The following is a 23,436-nucleotide window of genomic DNA, read 5'->3' on the forward strand; positions in this document are numbered from 1 at the left end:
GCCTCGGACGGCTGCCCACTGGGGCTGCTGCTGCTGGCAGTGGTGCTTGTGGCGGTGCTAGCCATGTTGGGGGGAAGCTCCTGCCCTTCCCCTGCAGCCTAGGACAGCTGCCCAGTGGGGCTGCGGCTGCTAGCAGTGGTGCTGGTGGCGGTGCTATCAGTGGTGGGGAGAGGCTCCAGCCCTTCCCCTGGAGCCTCGGACGGCTGCCCACTGGGGCTGCTGCTGCTGGCAGTGGTGCTGGTGGCGGTGCTAGCAGTGTTGGGGGGAAGCTCCTGCCCTTCCCCTGCAGCCTAGGACGGCTGCCCGGCAGGGCTGCTGCTGCTGGCAGTGGTGCTGCTGGCGGTTCTATCAGTGGTGGTGGGAGGCTCCAGCCCTTCCCCTGCAGCCTCGGACGGCTGCCCACTGGGGCTGCTGCCAGTGGTGCTTGTGGCGGTGCTAGCAGTGGTGGGGGGAGGCTCCAGTCCATCCCCTGCAGCCTCGGACGGCTGAACCACCATGGTTGGTGGTGGGGGCTCCGACTGAGTCCCAGCACCAGGCCTCTTGTCCTTTTTGCCTGCTGGTGCAGACCCCTTGCCCCTCCTTCCAGCAGCTGGAGATGACTCCTTGCTCCTTTTGGCAGCAGCCGGGGACTGCTCCTTGCCCTTCCTGTCAGCAGCCGGGGATTGCTCCTTGCTGTTCCTGGGGGTTCCTCCTTGCCCTTCTTTGCAGCAGCTGGGGGTTCCTCGCCCTTCCTTGCAGCACTTGGTGGAGGTACCCTATCAGTGTGGCTGCCTGGTGCCCGGGATCCTCTCCCACCTGGTGTAGCTGTGGACACAACTGTGCCCCTGGACTGGGTGGCTGAGGTGCTGGGCTGGGTTCCGACCACCCTGGCCTGACGTGATGGATGGAGGAGGGCTAGGGAAGAGGTCAAAGGTGGAGAGGAAAAGCTTCTTAGGGACATTGGTGCGGGAAGAGGGAGATGGTTTGGGAGTGGAGGTAGAGGGAGTGATTGTAGGAGGTGTCTTCTGCTGTGTTTGGGTGCAGGTGCATGGGCTGGATGCTGTTGTGAGGTGGATGGCTATTGGGCGTCTGAGTGCTTGCGTTTGTGTACTTTGGGAGGAGGGGGCACAGACACAGTGGGAGAGGAGACAGGGGATGTGTCCATGGAAGTGGGGGTGGTGACTGCCAGTGAGGGGCGTGTGCTGATAGGTGTGCTGTTGATGGGTGTAGTGGATGAGGATGTAGTGCATGCAGGTGTGAGTGTAGATGCAACTGGGAGGTAGGTGGACAACGAGGAGGAGGAGGGGACCACAGTGGAGGCAGTGGATTTTGGTGTGTCTGCATCTGGATGGTGTTTGTGTGAGTGCCTGTGTGATGAAGTGTGGTGCCGGTGTTTGCCATGTCCACTCTTGTGCGTTGTCCTGGGTGCCTGCTCGTCTGAGTGTGTGCTTGGGATAGGTTGGGGTTGAGGGGAATGGGATTGGGTAGAGGAAGATGGAGGGGGGAGGCTAGAAACAGGGACAATGGCTGCCATCAGAGAGGAGGCTACAGCCTGGATTGATCTCTGGAGGGCCGCCATGCCAGTGTGAATGCCCTCCAGAAATGCATCTGTCTGTTGCATTTGGGCTGCCAGCCCCTGGATGGCATTCAAAATGGGTGACTGCCCAACAGGGATCAATCTCAGTAGGTCAATAGCATCCTCACTCAGGGCAGCAGGGCTCACTGGGGCCGGGCCTGTGGTGCCTGGGGTGAAGGAGAAGCCCACCCTCCTGGGTGAGCGGGCACGGGAAACATGCTGAGGGGCTGCTGGGAGGGCGGTGCTGGTATGGAGGGTGGCGGCTGTACCTGTAACTGTGGTGGGCACAGAGGTGTCCGCCACCACCAGGGAGCTTCCATTAGAGGAGGAATCCGTGTCCGAACTGTCCCCTCCTGTCTCCGCTGTGGTGCTCCCCTCGTCTTCCATCCCACTGGTGCCCTCAACGTCAGTGGATTCGGCATCCTGGGCCCTGTGGGATGCAGCTCCCTCCATCGCCAGTGCCTCAGCTCCTCCGCCAGATGATGCTAATGCACATAAGGACAGGGAGACAAAACAAAAAGGGGGCGAAGAGACAAAGGATACACTTGGTCAATGGCGGCAACAACACCACAGCTGGCATACACAACACACACACACACACACACACACACACACGGAACAGCCCTACCCACTAGGCAATGCACTACCAGTCACAATGCTAGTCATCAGCCCATGGATAAGGACACCTAGCGCCAATTGAAGCATACCTAAGACCCAAAGACCCGTGCCCAGTAGTGGATGCCCACTAGCTTGGTTGGAAGTATTTTACATCAGAACCTTGCCCAACATGGGACCTACTCTGCAATGCCAGGCCTGGTCTAGAGGCACCCACATGCCCACATCCTCCACCCGATACCACCCCACCAGGCGCAAGTTGTATATTGGGGCACTGTACTCACCCCCTTGTGGCTGCTGTGATGCCCCCAAGCGCCCATCCAGCTTCAGATAGGCCACTGCCAGTATGCGGGCCATCAGGGGGGTCAGGGTTTGACGGGCACCCCTTCCTCGTTGGGAGGCCATCCCCAGCTGGGCCTCCGCCGTCTTCCGTGCCCAGTGTTTCAGGTCCTCCCACCATTTGCGACAGTGGGTGCTCCTCCTGCCGTAGAACCCCAGGGTCCGCCCGTCCTTGGCGATGGCACGCCATGTACCATTTTCTTGATGGGCGCTGACCTTCAGGGAAATGGACACAGGGAAAGATATTAGTCCGACAGTCCTGCCTGTTACACTCATGGCCCACCATGCCCCTTCCTATCCACATTAGCACAGACATGGCCCACCATACATGCAGCACGCTGCCCAGGGCCCATCCACCAATCCCCCCCTACATGAGCCCTTCACACACAGCACTCCATGCATTCATGCCCCATGTATCGTACTCACGGTGTACTCATCTGTTGGTCTGAAGGCCCATATTGCATTCGGTACTGGGGTAGGACCCCATCCACCAGTCTCTCCAACTCCGCCGAGGTGAAGGCAGGGGCTCTTTCCCCAGTGACACCAGCCATGGTCATTTCCAGACACAGGTCACCACAGCACTTGCAGTGTATGTCCTGTATAAGGTCAGGTAGCAAGTGAGTGAACAGATAGAAAGTGTCAGTGATGTCCACGGCGGTCCATACCGTCACCACCGGCGTACATCATCTTTGGCCACTGTACCCCGTAGGGCCCAATGTTAACCAATGAGGTGTTGCACAGCGGTTTTCGACCGCCTCCCGCAACAGCGCACAACGTCAGCGGACTTACCTCATTTCCACCTGTCCCTCCAAACAGAACAGGCAGACGCCATTTTAGCGGGGGTGCAGTCCATGGCTCCTAACTGCGTCACAGTACACATATGCACCATTTAGACCTCTCCAAGAAAATACTGTCACAATCACGACATGCATTTAAGTGTAGTGATTGGAAATAAGAGATACTGACCAACTGTTCACCATTTTGCCCCATAGATTGCAACCGCTGCAGATAAATAGGAGATGGAGACATACCCCCGTGTACAGACCCCTGGTGGACTTGGCAACAATGGAGGACAGGCACATTATCCTCACCTATAGACTGGACAGGACCACAATCACAGAGCTGTGTGCCCAATTGGAGGCTGACCTAATATCTGCTATCCAATTCCCCACTGGGATTCCCCCTCTTGTGCAAGTGCTATCAGTGCTCCATTTCCTGGCAATTGGCTCCTTCTACGTGACAGTGGGCTTGGCAGCAGGCATGTCTCAGCCGATGTTCTCAATAGTGCTGACCAGAGTGTTTGTCTGCCCTGATTAAACACTTGCGCAGCTACATCATTTTCCCCCAGGTGGAGGATTTGGCCACAGTGAAAGCAGATTTCTATGCAATGGGACATATCCCCAACATTATTGGGGCAATTGATGGTACACATATAGCATTTGTCCCCCCCTGGCGAAATGGACAGGTGTTCAGAAATCGAAAGAGCTGTGCAGATGGTGTGCCTGGCGGACCAGTACATCTCCCACGTCAATACAAAATATCCTGGATCTGTGCATGATGCCTTTATCCTGAGGAATAGCAGCACCCTATATGTGATGGCTCAACTCCAGAGGCACAGGGTGTGGCTAATAGGTGAGCCCTGGTTTCCACCCAATGGATGTTGGTGTATGGGTATGGTGTGGGCCCTAAGGGTTGGCGTGTGGCTAACAGTTGTCTCTCAGTATTTGCAGGTGACTCTGGTTACCCCAACCTCTCATGGCTACTGACCGCTGTGAGGAATCCCAGGACAAGCGTAGAGGAACGTTACAAGGCACATGGGCGAACAAGAAGAACTATATAGAGGACCTTTGGCTTCCTGAAGGCCAGGTTTCGTTCCCTCCATCTAACAGGTGGATCCCTGTGCTACTCACCCAAGAAGGTCTGCCAGATCATCGTGGCATGCTGTTGGTTGCACAACCTTGCCTTACGTCACCAGGTGCTTTTTCTGCAGGAGGATGAGGCTGGAGATGGCCGTGTGGAAGCAGTGGACCCTGTGGACAGTGAAGATGAGGAGGCAGAGGATGAGGATGAGGACAACAGAAGTGCAATAATTCATCAATACTTCCAATGACACACAGGTAAGACAGTGTAACTTCACATTTAATTGACAGTTTTTTGTTTGACATTGTCACTGGCAGGCTGATTTTACCACTTCTATGGGCACTCACTGTAGCCTTTGGCATCTCCATTTGCAGATATTTGTGCCCCACTATCACTCCGGGTGTGTTGCAGCCAACTACAGGTTATGTATACATTTCTGTGCAGTTGATTTTCAATGTTTAAACCTTGTTTCACAAATACCTACTTAAATCATTTGACATACTCCATACTTGTATTTTTTCAAAGGGTGTTTATTTAAGTGCTAAGAGGTAGAGGGGGATGTGCAATGGGCTGGGGTGATGATGGAGGAAAGTCCAGGTTGGAGCCCAGTCTATTTGTATCATAGGTGCCTTGTCGAAGGGGGCATAGGAAGGGGAGCAATGGCAGTTCAAGGTGGACATGGTAACAGAGTGGGACACAAAGGTGGCAATCAGGAGAATCGTATTACCTGGCGGAGATCTTGGCAATAGTCTCTGGCTTCTCCCTGGATTGCAGGGATCGTTTGCAAAGTGGTTCTCCTTCTGCAGGGGGAGGGGTGCTGGTGGCCTGTTGTTTCTGTGGCAGGGCCTCCTGTCCACTAGCGGCAGTGGAGGTGGAGGGCTGTTCATCGGTTGGCTAAGTGCAGAGGCCCGGTGGGATGCCACTGCCTCCATCATAGTGTTGGCCATGTCTGCCAGCACCCCTGCAATGGAGACCAGGGTGGTGTTGATGCCCTTCAAGTCCTCCCTGATCCGCAGGTACTGTCCTTCCTGCAGCCGCATGTTCTCCTACAACATGTCCAGTATCTGGCCCATCGTCTCCTGGGAATGGTGGTATGCTCCCAGGATTGCAGTGGGCACCTCCTGGAGAGTCGGTTCCCTGGGCCTGTCCTCCCCCTGTACCACAGCAGTCCTCCCAGCTTCCCTGTTGTCCTGTGCCTCTGTCCCCTGAACCGTGTGCCCACTGCCACTGACCCAGGTTCCCTGATTGTCCTGTGCTTGTGGGGTGCCCTGGGGACCCTGTAGTGGTGGACACACTGCTGATTGACGTGCCCTGGGGCCTGCTTGGTTGGTAATGTGGTGGAGTTTCCTGAGGGGGTAGGCTCTGTGGTGGTGTGAGAGTGTGCCTGGGTAACCGACTGTCCGGAGATCCCTGATGGGCCAGGTTCGTCATCCAGGTGAGCAGAGCTGCTGTCATCACTGTGGGCCTCTTCTGGGGGGGCACTGGATGTTGCTGTCACCTCTTCTCCAGTGACTGGCTGGGGGACCTGTGGGGATGTAAATGCAGTGTTATTGTTTCTGCGTGTGACATCATGTGCATGGGTGTGTTGGCCTCTATGGTTATTGCCCTGGCAGATTTGCCTTTGTGTGAGTTACTATTTGGTGGGCTAGGTAACTCTCTCCAGTGTGCATGCAGTGGTGATAGGGATCCATGCAAGTCTGTGAGGGGTGTCCATGCATTGGTGTTACATGCAGGGGTTGGTATTGGGATGTGTGGGTTGTGATGGTGGGGTATGTGGGAGGTGGTGAAGTGATGGGAGTGAGGGTAAGGATGGGGATTTGTGATCGCATGCAGGTAGGGGGGGTGATAATAATATAAATTTGACTTACCAGAGTCCAGTCCTCCTCTTACTCCTGCCAGGCCCTCAAGATGCATGATTGCCAAGACTTGCTCCTCCCTTGTTGTTAGTTGGGGGGGAGGAAGTGGAGGTCCACCGCTCTGTACAGCTAGTTGGTGTCTTGCTGCTATAGAATGTACCTTCTCCCGTAGGTCGTCCCACCTCTTCCTGATGTCGTCCCTTGTTCTGGGGTACTGTCCCACGGCATTGACCCTGTCCACGATTCTCCACCATAGCTCCATCTTCCTAGCAATGGATGTCTGCTGCACCTGTGCTCCAAATAGCTGTGGCTCTACTCTGATGATTTCCTCCACCATGACCCTCCGCTACTCCTCAGAGAATCTGGGGTGTTGTTGTGGTGCCATGGGTGTAGTGTGAGTGGTGTGGGTGAGGGTGTGTGGGGTGATGTGTTGGGGTGTCTGATGTAAGGTGTGTGGATAGTGTATAGGTGATGATGTTATGTGGCTCTGATTGTGTGTGTGCTCTTGCTGTCTCTCTCTGGTGGCAATTCTTTTTAGTCGTAAAGGGTTGTGGGTAGTGTGGGTGTGCGTTTTATAGTGGTGTGGGTGTGTGGGTATGAATGTCAGGTGTGTGTATGAGTGTCAGGTGCGTGTAGTTTGAATTGTTCAATGTGGTGCTATTTTTGTAGTGTGTGTGTATTTTGAGCGCAGCGGTATGTACCACCAATGGTTTACCGCCATTGAATGTCCGCCGCAGTGATTTGTGGGTCATAATGCTGTGGGCATAGTTCTATTGGTGTAACTGTGTGGGTTTGTATACCGCCAGTTTATCACTGACCTTTGGGCTGGCGGACTTGTGTGTGTGGCTGTATAGTGACGGATTGGTATGTGTGTGTCATAGTATGCTTGGCGGTTATCCGCCGCAGCGGTGTTATGTTGGCTGCAATCAGCATGTCAGTAAGCGGGATTTACCGCCAATGTCACAATGAGGGCCAAAATGTGTAAAGCACTCAGGAGTACCAAAACGGTTACAATTCAAAAACACAACACAATAAAAATCCCACTCTAATTTATTTATAAATTGGAAAATATTTTACTGAACAAAATGACATAAAATGACAAAAATATAAGGGGAAAATGGAGATATGGGTTTTTAAAGTTTTACTTAACATAAGGTTTTATATAAAAAGACTAAATGGGGTCACTTTTAAGGCCGACTGTAATGGCGTGTGTGTCCGAAACAGAGACCAGGTTTGTCCAAGTCAGACGTTTTACTTTGTGGCTTAGGATCTGAAACAGAAGTGGAAAATCGTCAGTGGGGTAAGGCTCAGGCATGTGGCTTGGCTGGGATCTAGGAGGCCCAATGAAGCTGTTTACTTTTGGCAGGAAATCTTAAAGCGTGAGAAATTCTAACTTCGCACCTAGGTAAGGCCCTTCGCCAGCCAGATCATTTTGGTGCCTTCTCCCGCTGAAGATTTCTACCTTCGAACTTAGTAACTGTTTTGGAGCTTGGAGTTTTCCAGCAGGGAAAGCTGTAGCTGACAAAGATCATGTGTCACACATCCACTATTGGAGACAGGTATATTAAGACCGGTGTGCTCAAAACGCTACTGCACACCTGATGCCCATGTGCCAACTGCCCCACCCCATATGAGGCTGGACGTGCAACAACCAAGAATAACTATTTTGCAGAGCTCCTATTTGGTTAAAGCTTGTTAAGTTAACATGTGGGAAAGAGTCCATAGTATGTATGTAGCATGTGTTGGAGTCTTATAATGGATAACCCTTTATGAAACAGCTGGTCTTGTGAATAGTCAGTGAAGATCATTAAAACTAGCATACTTGTTCCAATAACCAGCTGACATGTTTTGCGTCTAAGGATGCTCAGGTGATCCGATATTGGACTTATCAAGGTCTTGGTCGGCTTGTTATATCTTCTACTGTTGGAATAACCACAATCTTTGACATACAATCATCTGGAGTTGGACCTTACTGACTTTATAATATTTATGGATTTCAAGCTTGTTATCTGGTGGATTTCCAGTTCTAGCAACAACCATAGCGCTTCTTACTCTTTACGGGACATGGTTCCCTTTGACACACTTTAAATAACCTTTTTTTTTTGATAAGCCTTGAAAAAGTCCCGAAGAGAGGGATGAAACATGTGTCAGCTGATGCTAGTTTTAATGATATACAACGCAGAACTGATGAAATAAAAGATCATAATATTTGGATCCACGGTGTTTGCATCAGTGGTAATGGTCGGACTGAGAAATCTTCACTGACTATTCACAAGGCCAGCTTTCTTATAAAGGGTTATCCATTATGAGACTCCAACACACGTTACAAACATATTATGGACTCTTTCTCACATGTTAATTTAACAAGCTTTAAGCAAATAGGCACTCCGCTAAATAGTTATTCAAAGCTGTAGCTAAACTGGACTCCATGTGTCCAGATACCCTCTCTGGGACATCCCGCTAAAGAGGATTTGCTACTGCAGAAAAGCTCTGAGCAGAAGCAAACTAAATCTTTGTCCCAGCAGCAATGCACATTCGATTAGATTGACTTGGCAGGTTGGTCCTAGTCTTTGTTCGGTTCTCCAGGCAAAAATCATTGAAACTGTTTCAGTCCCAGCTTTTAGGGGTAGTCAGCAGGAGTACACTGACACCAGCCAAGGGTTCCAGGACCTCAGAAATAGTACTTGGGATCATGCCTCACTCCATAGAAGCCCCAAGCAGGGTCTAGGGCAGGTCCAGTTGGAAATGGTAAGCTGGGCTTTTCAGGAAAGTGGGCTTCTTGCAGCTTTTATCCCTGTAGCTTAACATGTCATCCATCTTACCCTTGAAGCCTTCTTAGTCTTGGGTACGAGTCGGAGCAGGTCCTGCCCATAGTATCGTCCTCACAGTTCCCAACAGCAGTTGCAGAGCTTCATCTGTCTTTGACAGGTCCAGTAGTGTTCCAAAGAGGGTATAGGGGGTGCAACATTTATGCACAGTGATAGCCTTTGTGCAGGGTTATCTCCTAGCAACACCCTAACCAATGGTGTAAAAGTATCCAGGGGTGCCCCATCCCACTTTTACAGTACTTCCTGTGTCTTTTTCTGTAAACTATCCTACAGTGCCCTTCACCATATAAAGCGAAGATGGGTCAACCGTTCTTCCCTAGTGCAGAGGTTTCCTGTGCCCACCCAGAGGTGAGTCTATTATAATGGGCACACTCTTCCTTGTGGTCACTTAGAATCGGATTTGGGGGCAGCTCGTCTCCAGCAGGGACTGGTGTCTGGCTTGCTAACCGGACAACAGAGAGGGCAGGCCAAGGTGTGAGCACGTCTGCCTGTAACAGGGTAGGCATCCTTTGAAGTTAAGAAAGTTCCTGACCACTTCCAAGATGGCCGTTCAGTCAGGGGAAGGCCAACTCCTCCCCCTTGACCTCCAGAGTAACAGTGAGGACAGTCAAAAAGGCACTTTTGATTCAGGCAATACAATTCCAACTTTCTAAAAGTGTCATTTTCAAGATGGTGAGAGAGAGCAAGTTTTCATAATAAATTTGTAGCATTGAAGTAGCATATGGCAGCTAAGAAATCTATAGTTTCAAAAGCTTAACATGAAGAATAACGTAGAAACAAGAATGTGCACATTTACATTGTGGTGGACATTTGTGCCTACCAGTCGTATTTAGACATCACTTTTAACATGAAGACATGCTTTTGTAATTTAAGTGAATTAATGATAAACATTAACCTGAAAGTATTATTTTCAAGTAAAAACAGTAGAAATAAAATGTATTATGAGTATTAACTGAATATGAATTAAGCACACCTGTATTGAATCAAATAGATTTCATATAATGTGTGAAGAAAATAATGATATGTTTAAAGTTGTTTTTACATAACATGAATAATGCTTGAAGACACATAATTTACGTTGTATATGATTTGTGAAGTAAGGTGTGCAATAGGTTTTATTAACGTATTCAATGTATTAATGTGCATTCATGTTTCTTAACTTGACTAGGGCTTAAGATTCATTTTGCAAGCAGTGATGGAAAATTATTTGTTTATTCTGTCACCTCTGACCTGAATTCTTTCCCTAGGCTGCAAACGTAATTTTGAATGTTCTGTTGTATTCCAGGAGAAGAGCATGTTTCAAGTTTAGTTAATGTAACAATATTTGTTCTAGCTATCGAACCGGATCGAAAACTCATGAACCTCATGTGAAAGAATATTTAGTTTAGTTTATTGTGGATCGTGTGAAAGGAACTGTAATTTGCAAATCATTTGAAAATGTAATATTTTGGCAGAACTGTATTACGTCACACAGATGACAACGCTCATTTGCTAAAAAGATTCCTAAAATTTGCAAACTTGGTGGTGTCATCTACAGTGATTGGATGCTGAAACTGATTCCCAGTATGCCCACCTGAAGGACCAATCAAATAGATTTTGGTTATTTTAATTAGTGAAGAACTTTGGAATTGCAGTCAGTTCCCTACTGAACATGCTTGAAGTCAGTCTGTCTTGAGATCTACTTAGTCAGACCCATGTTTGCTTAAGTCTGTTGTCCCATTATTTTCTCTAAGTTCCCTGATAAGTTTTCTCATCATAGTTTAACTGACCTATTCTGTTATGTGGTTCAGTACTAATAAGGCCAACTAATTCTGAACTTCTGATCTGTCCTATCTGCCCAGCTCGTGTTCTGCAGTGTCCTGATGCTACTGCCAACCGACGCCGGAAGATGGTGACTCCTCTGTTTTGACGAACTACTACTGTCTGCTGTGAAATGAGGAGAGGTATGACTAAGTGTGGTTTCTTGTTTCCTCTTTCGCTTAGTCACTTACATCAGCATATTTTTGTAGAGAGTTATTTTAGTTAGATGTACTCCAAATTATTTTTGTCTTCTTTTATGTTTGCTTTTGCTTGCATATGTTAGCCAGTTCCCATACATGCAAGTTCCAATTTTGGTTAGTATTAGGAATGGCCCAGCTCAGAGAAATTGATTGTTAAAACTGTATTTTGATGGTTTACCGATGTCACTATCAGCTGCTTTGAATTCTAATAATAATGCTCGTATTGTATTGTTAATTTACATAATATTTTGGAGTGTGTAACAGGATTGAAGTTTAGTAGATTGAATCTTTTCAGACGTATTGGTCAGCCTATGATTTTCATGTATGTTTACAATTTACTCTTGTGCACCATTTATGTGACATTAGTTTTGGGATTGTAATATAGCTGTGAAACTTTATCCAATTTGGAGTTTTATTTAGAGTTAAACTGTGTCCAAAATTACTTATGGTATAATGTCATTGATTTATGATTGAATGGTTCTGACTACTACACTCTTCGCCAAGTCCAAACATTCAGTCGACCTCAGCAGGTGAGATTAGTGATTGTGTCCCACCCTCGTGCTGGTGGTTGTTGAACCAAGAATAGGAGAGTAAAAACTTCATTCTGGGGCCCTGGCGGAGCTTCGGCAATGGTAATAAAAAATCTGACTTGGTCATTAAGTTGTTTTTTAAATTACTCTTTTAATGAGTCCTTGGATTGTTTTGTATAGCTACTCTCAAACTCAAGTTAAGCATTGTAAGGTGTTATAATGCAACGTATTGCTTACCTATGGTGGAGCCAGACTTGGCTCAGTGAAAAACAACTTTAGAGGTTTTTCACTGCCAGGACGTGTATATTCTATGTTTGACATGCCCTCTATTTTATGTACCATGAACCCTATAGGCCTACGTGGGGGTGGGGGAGTATAAACATAAAAAATGAAGGTTTAGGCCTGGCAAAATGTTTATTTTGCTTTATTTAATTGCAAGTTTTAAAACTGAGCACCCTCGCGTTTTTTTCTCTTTCTATGTGTGCCGCATTCCGCAGCACACATAGAAGGAGCAAATCACCATTATTGATTGATGTTGTGCAGGAAGGTATTGCTTCCTGCACAAAAACAGTCATCCCCACAATGCAGGCACCCTTACACCATGGCACAAGGGTGTTGGTGTTGGCGCTAACCCCGTCTTGCTGGCGGGGGAACAGCAAGATTGCCTGCGGCACAGCACTGCGCCATTTCCTTGCAAATATGCCCACATGTGTTTTGAGTCCTCCATTCTCTTTTGATTGGTTGACCATTTAAAGCGTCAGCCAATGAAAGGACAGAGGTGAGTTCTGGATGAAAAACCTCAACACAATTCTTTGCCTGGGCGAGGCAGCACCTGTATGCACTTGACTTATGCCACAAGAATGCACACTATGCATGCGAGATTTGAGCCATATTGAAGTCACCCATTTTGCATGCCCAATGTGTGTGTGTGCACTGGGCTGCTTCTCATCTATTGCTAGAGTAAGCAGTAGAAGAACAGCAGACCCAGCTGTCAATATCACTCCCCCAAATCTGGTGGGTACTGCTCCCTTCCCTCATTGAAATTTCGCTGGAGGTTGGCCCCCTGAATTCTCCTATTCTTGAAACTAACCTTGCTCAAGTAGCATTTTCTTCTCCTACCTGACTGCATGAAACTTTCTTAGGAAATCAGAAGAATATTTAAGATAGGTTTTAAATTTGTAGCACGATGTAGAATTAAAAATAGTCAGACCTGTGGAAATTTTCAGATAATTTCTCAGTCCAAATAAAATTGGTCTCCACAGAGTGCATGGAGGTAATTCCCTTGTTAATATTTGGAAGTATGTTAAATGTTGCCCCTTTAGATTTCGAATTCACAAGCAAACCAAACTTTTTTCAGGTCAATATTTATAGTCTTACCACAAAGTCAAAGATTCAATCAAGTCAATTACCAGTATAGTCATTTGGGAAGTCGATGTAAAGTGCATTTTCCAATTTATGTCATAAGCTTTTGAAGACTAAAATCAAATACGGCTTCTTTTAAATTGTATAGTAAAGCGTTTTGAGAGCTTTCTCATGGTTGGCAGGAGCGTTGTTGCGGGTATATTATGGTATTTTACATCACCCTTCGCAGCTCCCAGAACAGAAAGAGTTTTAATCTCCGTGTACTTACATTAGGAGGCACGAAATGTTGGTAGTCAGTGTACTATTCCAAATCCTTGTCCATTAAATGTTCAACGGCCTGTATGTGAGATGATGCCCAAGTTGCAACTCTAATTGTATTCTTCCTTCCAGAAAATACTCTGCCCCAACATGGCTAGCGCTACAAAACATAAGCACAATTTCAACAAACACATTTGTTTCAGGAACCCAAAATTCTTATTGCTGGTCGTTACCAGTGCATTCATCCCTTGAAGGAGGTGTACTGCCATTTGATAAGTTTTGTTTTGACCAATGACTTTGTGTTTCACCACTGCGCACATTAGTTGCTCAATGTTCACCAGTAGCACATGGTATGTTTTGTTCAGTTTAGCTGCCTATTGGCTTTGACATGGCATTAGCCATTACTTTCTGTATTCAGTTGAGCCGCCTATGGGCTTTGACATTGCATTAGCCATTACATTCTGTATTCTGCCTATTGGCTTTGACATGCTGTATCCAGTCTAGCCGCCTATTGGCTTTGACATTGCATTCCTATTGGCTTTGACATGATGTATTCAATTTAGCTGCCTATTGACTTTGACATGCTATTAGATATTCTGCCTATTGGCTTTGACATGATATTATATATTGCATTTTGTATTCAGCTCAGCTGCCTATTGGCTTTGACATGATATTATACATTGCATTTTATATTCAGCTCAGCTGCCTATGGGCTTTGACATGATATTATACATTGCATTTTGTATTCAGCTCAGCTGCCTATTGGCTTTGACATGACACTAGACATTGCATTTGATATTTAGGTTAGCTGCCTATTGCCTTTAACTAGACATTGCATTTGATATTTAGGTTAGCTGCCCATTGCCTTTAACGTGGAGTTAGACATTGCAGTTGAGAATCCAAGCTGTATTTTTCCAAGCTGTGTTTTTGCACAAGATGTTTTTCTCACAGTAGACTAGACATGATAAGAGAGAGTACATGGGTGTTGTTTTCTTCGCTTGAGCTTGGGAACAGGAGTAGTCTTGGAGACCTGGCCAGTCTCCAAAAGGCTTGCTCAGTTTCCCAGGTCTGAGAGGAGGGGGCACACCTTTGTAACGAATGACACAGGCTGCAGAGATTCAGATTCGAATCTGCCGGACCTCGTGCTGGAGCTTGGCGCCAGCTGCCAGCAATCCCGTGTGGGTAGATGAATCTCTTTCTCGCGGCTGACAGGGGTCATCAGCTTGCAGACCTTAGAAAGATGAAGCTGTAAATAGTTTCCCACATGGTGAAGTAATTGTTTTGCTTTGCATTCAATATCTTATAAATATAACCTGCTGTGTATATTGCAAACTGATATATTTTGTCTGATTAACGCGGGCTTGAAAGCTACTAATTCGTCATTCATAAATATTGTGGTTGGGGAAGAATTAAGAACAATAAAAGTCTTCTTTGACCTCAGAAGTGCATTTCTGTTGTGTTATGTTAGTGCTTTAAAAACTAGCTAAGAGGAAAGCACTACAGGAGGATAATAGCTTTAGTATTTCACACACCATAGTAATGATCATAGATTCAGTCATTCTTGAAAGCCTGCCCCATTTGATGAATGGGGTTTGTTGGAGGCTTGTTATAATTAGAGGTAAGTACACATCTACAACTAGCAATAATGCCCCCAAGACAATGTTAGGTCCAGTCAAGGTCTCAGAACATCATCCCCTGGCTCAACCCCTGGTAGCGTGGCAATGAGCACACAGGCTTAACTTAGGAGACAGGTATGTAAAGCATTTAAAAACACCAATACAGTCAATAAGTAAGAGACAACACACAATAAAAATCCCACACCCATTTATAAGAATAGTAAATATTTTTATCTTTACAATGACACTAAAATGCCAAAAATCCAATATAGGGAACCACAGTTATGAATTTTAAAGATTAAACTAAAAAAACGCCTTCTAGTGCTTAGAAATCAATAGCGCCAACCAGGGTCATGTGGTCGCACTTGACCGGGACACAGTAAAAGTTTGAGGTCAACCGCGATAGAGCCATGCTCGGATACACTGAGTGGGAGGTCTTGGTCAAAATGTTACCTTCTGACTTAAAAACTTTTCTGGAGGTTTCTCTCTCTACATCGTGCGGTCCTCCCAAGCAAGCCGATTTCGAATGGAACGTCATCAAACTGCTTTTCCGCGAGACTCCATTTGAATCTTGGAAGTCTGGAGCTCCAGAGCTATCAGCGGGATGAACCTGAAATTCAGGCCGGGTCGCAGTTGAATGTAGTCGACTTGACTTACGATGTTGGGTCGGTCCACTTAAGGAGCTTTTTCCAAAACTTGCTTCAAACGTCTTGTTGGAAAATGGCCCTCTCGGAAGGGTCACCCCAAACTTTTTGACTTCCTCCTCCTCTTTTTCTGACCTTGTTTTTGTTGGCTTTAGGACTGCTAACCAGTGCTAAAGTGCATGTGTTCTCTTCCTAAAACATAGTAGCATTGGCTCATACCCAGTTGGAATATTTAATTTACCTATAAGTCCCAAATAAAGTGAACTATCTATGCCCAGGGCCTGTAAATGAAATGCTACTGGTGGGACTGAAGCACTAAATGTGCCACCCACATAAATAGTCCCTTAACCATATCTCAGGTCTGTCATTGCAAGGCCTGTGTGTGTAGTTGCACTGCCACTTCGACTTGGCATTTAAAACTACTCGCCAAGCCTTAAACTCCCCTTTTATTACATAAAAGTCACCTCTAAGGTAGGCCCTAGGTAACCCATAGGGCAGGGTGCTATGTAAGTAAACAGCAGGGCATGTACTTTTAAGTTTTACTTGTTGTGGTAGTGAAAAACTCCCAAAGTCATTTCTTTGCTACTGTGAAGACTGCTCCTCTCTTAGGCCAGCATTGGAAATTCCCTTGTATACTTTTAAGTAGTAATTTCTTAACTGAAAGGAGTGGCATTGTCATGTTTGGTATGCTTGGAATGGTAGTGAGAAATCCTGCTTACTGGTGAAGTTGGATTTAACATTACTATTTTAGAAATGCCACTTTTAGAAAGTAAACAAGCACAAATGAGGACAAAGTGAATGTTTGACATTGTTCAGCATTCTGTCCATCACTTCTTCTTTTTGAATGTGTTGCCATAAGTGGAAGGGAATGTCCATATGTGGGTCCCTTGCTACCGTTGCCACTGGAGTCAAGCTAGCCTGGTTGATGAAGAGTGATACCCTTAAACCGGTCCCAGGATGGTTGTTTCCAGTCCAAGGATACCTGGCTTGGCAGTCGGGTTGGACTGTTCCCATGGGGAGCAGGGTCAAGACTGATTTTCATATGGCTGGGTTCAAACTGGCATGGCATTGGTAGCAAAACAACAATGGATTTAGGCCCAAATCTCTGTACTGGGGGTAAATGTTTGACATTGTTCGGCAGTCCATCCATCACTAGTTCTTTTTGCACTTTTAAAAAGTAGGCATTTCTCTGCCTTTACTGCTTTCTGTGTCTTACAGCCTGTCTCCAGTCCACGTCTGGTCCATGCTGGTTGACAGTTCCCCTTGTGCATTCCATTCAGACAGCTGTAAACACAGGACACTCAGCTGCATCTACATTATCTGCATACTGATGGGTCTTCCTGGGCAGGAAGGGTGGGGGGGCTCTCACTTATACTTTAAAGGCTAGTGGCCTGACCCCACACAAAGGACTGATCACCCCTGGCAAGCAGGCTTGGGTTGAAAAGGGAACTGGTGCACTTCAAAACCAAACTCTTTGAAGCCTCCTCTTCTTCAAAGGCACATTTGGGTATATATACTGGGTCTGTGACCCCCTAAAAATCAGACACTTCTGGACCTACAGCTGGACTTTGTCAGAAGGACTGCTGTGCTGCCTAAAGGACTCAACTGGACTGTTTTTCTGGAAGGACTGCTCTGCTGCCTGCTGCTCCCTGACTCTGCTGGAAGGACTTTACCTTCCCACCACAAGCAATCTCCAAGGGCTTGTCAGTTTGCCTCCTGTAAGAAGTCTCAGGGCTATTAAAGACTTCACCTAAAACAGAAATTCCATGCCTTAACGCACTGTGATGGAAAAATCAACACAACGCCTGTCTCCCCACTGAAAAACGGATGCATTGCCTGCAGAACTAACACAGCGACTGTCTTGAAGCTGAAGAATTGATGCAGTACCTGCACGATCGACGCAGCGCCCATTTGACTGAGGTTTCATCACCACAGCATGTCTGAATTTTCCATGCATCGTCCGTGGGTGCCAATTCTTCACCGACTCCGCACCGTAGTGAGTAACCGATGCCATGTGTCTGGAAAGCGACACATCGAGAATGACGCTTCTCCTGCCCTGCCAGTAAGAAACTAACACATTGTCTCACCAACGTGGGCAGAATCGACACATCAACTCCTCTGCACAGTAATAAATCAACACATCACTTTGCTTTCCAGTGCCTCACCTCCTCTGTGGCCCGCATCGTCTTTGTTTTTGATGTAGCCCAAGTACTTTGTGCTAAAGAGATACATTCATTGATTCCTGTGGATTACAACCTACTTAAACCTCTAAATAGTGATATCTTGACCTTTACATATTGGAGCTTTGTTGTTTTCGTCTTGTTTTAGTCAGATAAATATTATCTATTTTTCTAAATTGGTTTGGAGTACTTATTGTGGTGATTTCACTGTGTTACTATACGTCATTGCACAAATACTTTACACAATGCCTTCTAAGTTAAGCCTGCCTGCTCTGTGCCAAGCTACCGGAGGGTGAGCACAGGATAAATTAGGTTGTGTTTTGACTTACACTGAATAGGATTGTGGTCCCTGCTTGGACAGGGTGCATATCTTTGCCAACTAGAAACACAATTTCTAACACTTCTCCATACTTCTGGAGCTTCTTCCTGAAGTTCCTCTTGAGGGTTCAAAGTGTCCAAAACACACATCCAAGGGTCTAGAAGCTCTGAGATGGTCCTTGGAATTTTAGGACTACAGTTCCCACACTGCATGCAGTCAAATCCTTAAAAGTCCACAGGACCCACTCAAGGTGGGGACTTTTGTGACAGATGAGGCAGGCAAGCACTGTAAAGCTTTTGCTGTTAGGGAGTCAACTCCTCTGTTCTTTTTGAAGCAAGGCAAAGTCCTTAGGGCTGTTGTTCCAGTGTGTAACAGGAGCAGTACTTCAGAGGGCAGTCCTTTGGGGGGTAGACCAAGGTTCCAGCAGGGCAGTCCTCCTTTCCTTGGTGGTTTCAGGCTGCAGATCTGAGTTGCATTGCAGCTCAGTAACATTTATTCAATCCTCTTGGGGGACAGATAGAGAGGCACCACTGTCCAGTGAACTACATGTGCCACCCAAAAGCATGACAGCCTCCTCCAAAGTGTGGCGTTTTCTGGTTCCATAAAGCACGGCACCTTAAAATTCAAAGATGGAAGATTTTACTCCAGAGGAGCAATACTTTGTTTAACCAACCAAAACATCTTTTATAATGTCCCTGCTTATACTTACATGTCACTCCACCCCTGAGGCGCTTAGGGGAGACCTTAGGGGTGACTTAAATGTAACAGTAAGGTAGATTACCACTTTGGAAGTGCCTTTAGTTCCCAAGTCTAATTTGCACACATTTTAATTTTTAAAGACCTGTCTGCAAGGCATGGCTGCCTTTAAAATGACAACAGGCAACACAGCAGTGCACATTCTAGTGCAGGAATTCTACTAGGCCTCTAAACTTCTCTGCCTTATTATATACTAGGAAGGTATAAGAAGTTTGAATCCTCATTGCCCTATGATCTACTAGGGACTTACAGGAATCTGTCATTGCCAATTGTATGTGTACTACTTTACTATATACCCTTTATTCAGAGCACTGGCCCTGGGCCTGGTTAGCAGAGCCTACGGCACAGCCAGGGTCAATTACCACCAGTATCAGCCAAAAAACATGATGATGAACATGCTAAAAGGATGACTTTCTCACAGGGTTATGGTAATACCCTCAAACAACAGTAATATCCTCACACCTGCTGTTATCTTCTACAAGAGCAAAATGTTGTTACAAGGCAATCAAGTTACAAATAATTTGCCCATTTCCCCAGATTTCAGCATCCCTTTATCAAATGACCATGAACAGTGCTGCATATTGCCATGGCCACGGAGTGGCCATTCAAGTTGCTCACTGCCACTAACACATGGCTAGTGTCACTGTCATTAACTTGCACCGCTTGCATAACACTTGCCAAAGATTGAGGAATACTTGTCAAAGATCAATACTTTTAATGCCTCCTACCACATCTGTTAGGTGAATCATTCTCCCACTGATGAGGATTCCTCCATGTACTCAAAAAACAAAAGCCTACTTTTCACAACAAAACAAAAGATCTGAATTGTTCTGGTTTAGGCATATTTACAGGTCCCTTGTGCCACTGCTGCGTAACTTTTTGTGATATAATGGTGGCGCAAACCTTGAAATCATATCTATGAGGCCACGCAAAGCCACTTTGCGTGGTTTTGAATGGCCTTACAGATATGGAGTAAGGCAAGGCAGCACAAATCGCTGTGTTGTCTTACTCTACGCAAGGGAGAAGTTCCATGGGCGTTGTGGTGGGTGTTCCCATGCAACATCCGTAGATTTTGATGCATCTCCAAATTTGCAAGACCTTGTAAATGTGGAGATGTGCCAAAACCTTGCTCCTCCCCAGTGGAAGCATAACAAAGAGAAATATCAATATTTCTCCTTGTTTTTACCTCTTTCTACATGTGTTGCATTTTGCAGCACATGTAGAAAGAGGAAAATGCCTCCCAGGATTGGTTTTGTGCAGGAAGGTGCCACTTCGTGCACAAAAACACTCCTGCTTAAAATGCAGACACCCTTGCACCATAGTGAAAGGTTGCCTGCAGTGGTGCTAAGCTGCCATAATGGTGCCAGCACAGTGGAAAAGAACAGGAATACACCGTATGTCATATATATGGCGCATTCCTGTTCTTTCCCTTTGATACAAAGCATAAATATGGGCCTTAGTTTCAGAGATACTCTCATAAAAAGCTGAAAAACTTTGGAAAATCTCTAATCCCCTCACTCTATCAGTCAGCTGAAAATTACACGTAGAAGTTACAAGACTTCCATTTTCAATGCTAAAGTTACATGGCTAAACTCCCAAATGGACTTTCAGAGTAACAGACCTAGAACCTTTTTGAAATAATTATTACTCATACTAATAGCACTTCTTTGGACATAATACAGATTCAATTACTCTGCTGCCTACGTGCAAATTAAATACATTTGGAGAGAACCTTTTAAATTCACTTGTATATCCTCCTACATCCCTACCCAAACCCACATTAATTTGGCTTCTACAAAGACCATATTTTTTCCTAAAACTGATTTGAGCTATCTCTGACATGACGTCCTTTCTATACCATGATGATTTTAACCCGCCCTCTCTTATGTAAGCTTTACCACATGTTTTTGCCCCTACATCAGCTTCAAAGCTGCATTTGCAGGAATCTTCAGTTGTGGAAAATGACCAGCCCATTTTGGCTTTCTCTTTCTAAGGCCCCAGAAAAATGCATGTCCTTGCAGCTAAAAATGTTTATTAAAAATAAAGACATTTATGATATGTTTTAGGACCAGAAATTACACAGAAAATGCAATATCAATGGTAACTGAAGACAATCTCTCCATTTTCTATGAATGTCACATTATTCTTCTCATTGTACTTGATGAAAGGCAGGTTTTGACACTGCTGCCCAAACATGCTCTTAGACACTCTTAAAAGTAAAATGGGTATGGCCGGGACTGTGTTGAAACGGTCTGAAAACTATCTCCATGGATATCCAACCAACAAAAACAGGTAAAACCACCCTACCAGCCAGAATGGGCATCAGTGAGTTGGTCTACAACTGGTTCCAAACATTCCTGACACACACCTCTCAATTTGCAATGCGCTTTTTTCATCACACTTCTTAAACTGCAGTGTAACACAAGAATCCTGCTTCTCACCTTCTCCCTATAACATAGACATCAAGCCACCAAATGAAATTGTCTATGCAAGAACACATCCGCACAACAATATGCTGATGGTACGCGTGAGTGAGAGTTTAAATCTCCATGTATAACCAAAGGGAAAGATTTCTTTAAAAATAACTGAATAGTTGACTGCCTTCTCGTTGAAGTTCAATTCTCGTTGAAGTTCAACAAGACTGGATTATGGCTTGAAGCTCTATCCCCTTCAGGAATTTCATCTACTATCACACCAGTAGCAAAATTCTTCACATTCACTGTAAATTAAGACCTGAATTTTAATAACCATTTTGGTAACCCAACAAAATCAGCTACATAACAGTCCCACACTTAAAGAAAATAAAGAACTCCATTCCGCCACCAGATTTAGCAATCTCTCACCATCCTCTCAATACCCATGTCCATCCCTGGACACCAATAGGAGCCTGTCAACCTCTCTTGGGTTTTACAGATGACCATGTGACTTTCATGTGCACATGCATGTAATTGATCGCTCACTCCACACAGAAGAATAAACTTTTCACCTCTTAGACCTAAATATTTACTGACTTACAACTCACACCAATCCTTGCAAATTCCCATTCGATTAGGATCTATACCAACCTCCTACTCACCAGCAATGATGAATTTTCTTACTTTACTGAAATCATTGTCTCTTGCAATTTCCTTCAACCACTCATTCAATGACAAACAACCCTCAGAGACTACACAAACCTTACTTTCTTCCTCTTTCCACCAGGTATGTTTGTCATCAACATGTGAAAACTCCAATCACTATCCCACACAAACTGGACACCTTTCTTGAGCAGGTTGCATACTCGTTTGCACCAAAAATTAGGTACAAATCTTCTGTAAAATTCTGCCAGGCCTAAAAACACTTCAACTATCTCCTTGCATGTGGGATGTGGCAGTTCTACCAATGTTTCGACCAAATTGCCTTTTGGCTTACTACCCTGAGCAGAGATTGTGTGCTCTAAATAGGTGATCTCAGGTTGACAAAACGTACACGTTTTGATCTTCAAAATGAATCCTCTAAGACTCAAAATCCTCAAAACCTCCCTGACTCTGTCCATATGTGGCTTTAAAGAATTGGTAAAAATCAAAACATCATCTTGAAAAAACTTTACACCAGCGACCCCATCTCAAGATTTCTGACATGAGTCTCTAGAATACAGATGCTGCTGAACACAATCTTTGGATCATACTAAAACGAAAAACCCCAAATGATGTATTAAAGACTGTCCGATCCTTGGACTCTTCAGATAGCCTGACTTGATGGTATGCAGAGGTCAAATCAAAGGTGGTGAAGAATTTACCATCACCCAGTAAACTAATCATTTCTGTGATGTTAGGAAGGGGACACTTATCCTCAATCAGGTCTTCAAGTTCCTAAGATCCACACAGAATCTGATCTCACATGAGCTTTTTGTGACCATGCCCACGGGTGCCACCCATTATGAGACCTCAACTGTCTCTTTGACTCCCTCCGTAGTCATAGACTCCATAGACAAAAATAAAGGAGGAGGTGAGATATTCTGCATTAGAACAATGTGCAATTCAACAATATGGAATGAAGAATTGGCAAGAAAGTAAAGAAAGGAACAATAACAGGAAGAAAGAAAAAATAAGAAAGATATGATGAACGTGTTGAAAAGACAGAAAGAAAACACAAGAATGGAGAGAGAGAGAGAGAAGAAAAAAAAGTTACACCAATACTCGTTTAAGTTCCTGAAATCCCCCTGAAAGAGAATGCCAGGGAAAACAAATAGCTGGTAAAGTATTCAAGAGTCTCAGAACTGATGAAATCTTAGTCTGTCTTCTAGTGCTTTTGCAAGGCTGGGAATCCAAACAGGAGGCAAAACTTTATAGGACTCAGAAGTGGGCATGAAAATCCAGAAAGAAGCTGAGAAGAAAAATCCTTGATGGAATCCGTGGCAACAGCAGGTAAGACTGTGAGATACTTGTGCAGATTTGTCCTGAAGGCGCATTGTTGGCAAACGGGAAAAAACTGGGCGGCAGTGTGAAGTAGAGGCAATAGACATAGAGCGCTAAGTCAATGGTAGCAATGCAGATATTGTGGTGAAGCACGTTAGGGCGTGCTTAGAGCCTCCATTTTTAAATGCACAGTTTAACTTAGCATTTCTTTTTGTCTGTAACATTTTACATGGCTTTTCATTCATTCGATAATGTACTGAGAAATCACTGTACATGTTGCTTGTTTCTTGTAAGCATTGAGGTCATCTAGTCTGAACACTC

General features: G+C 45.4%; 1 protein-coding gene across 1 annotated transcript in view; it reads left to right on the plus strand.

Annotated features, from left to right (window-relative positions):
• Nucleotides 1–10,862: 10,862 nt before the first annotated feature.
• LOC138282758 (2'-5'-oligoadenylate synthase 1-like) overlaps nt 10,863–23,436 on the plus strand; it is a 172,683-nt gene continuing 160,109 nt past the window's right edge. The window contains exon 1 of the mRNA XM_069220835.1: nt 10,863–10,996. The gene's annotated coding sequence lies outside the window, so the exon portion shown is untranslated. The remainder of the gene's footprint in view (nt 10,997–23,436) is intronic.

Source organism: Pleurodeles waltl, chromosome 1_1 (assembly GCF_031143425.1).
Source record: "Pleurodeles waltl isolate 20211129_DDA chromosome 1_1, aPleWal1.hap1.20221129, whole genome shotgun sequence".
NCBI classification, from domain to species: Eukaryota; Metazoa; Chordata; class Amphibia; order Caudata; family Salamandridae; genus Pleurodeles; species Pleurodeles waltl.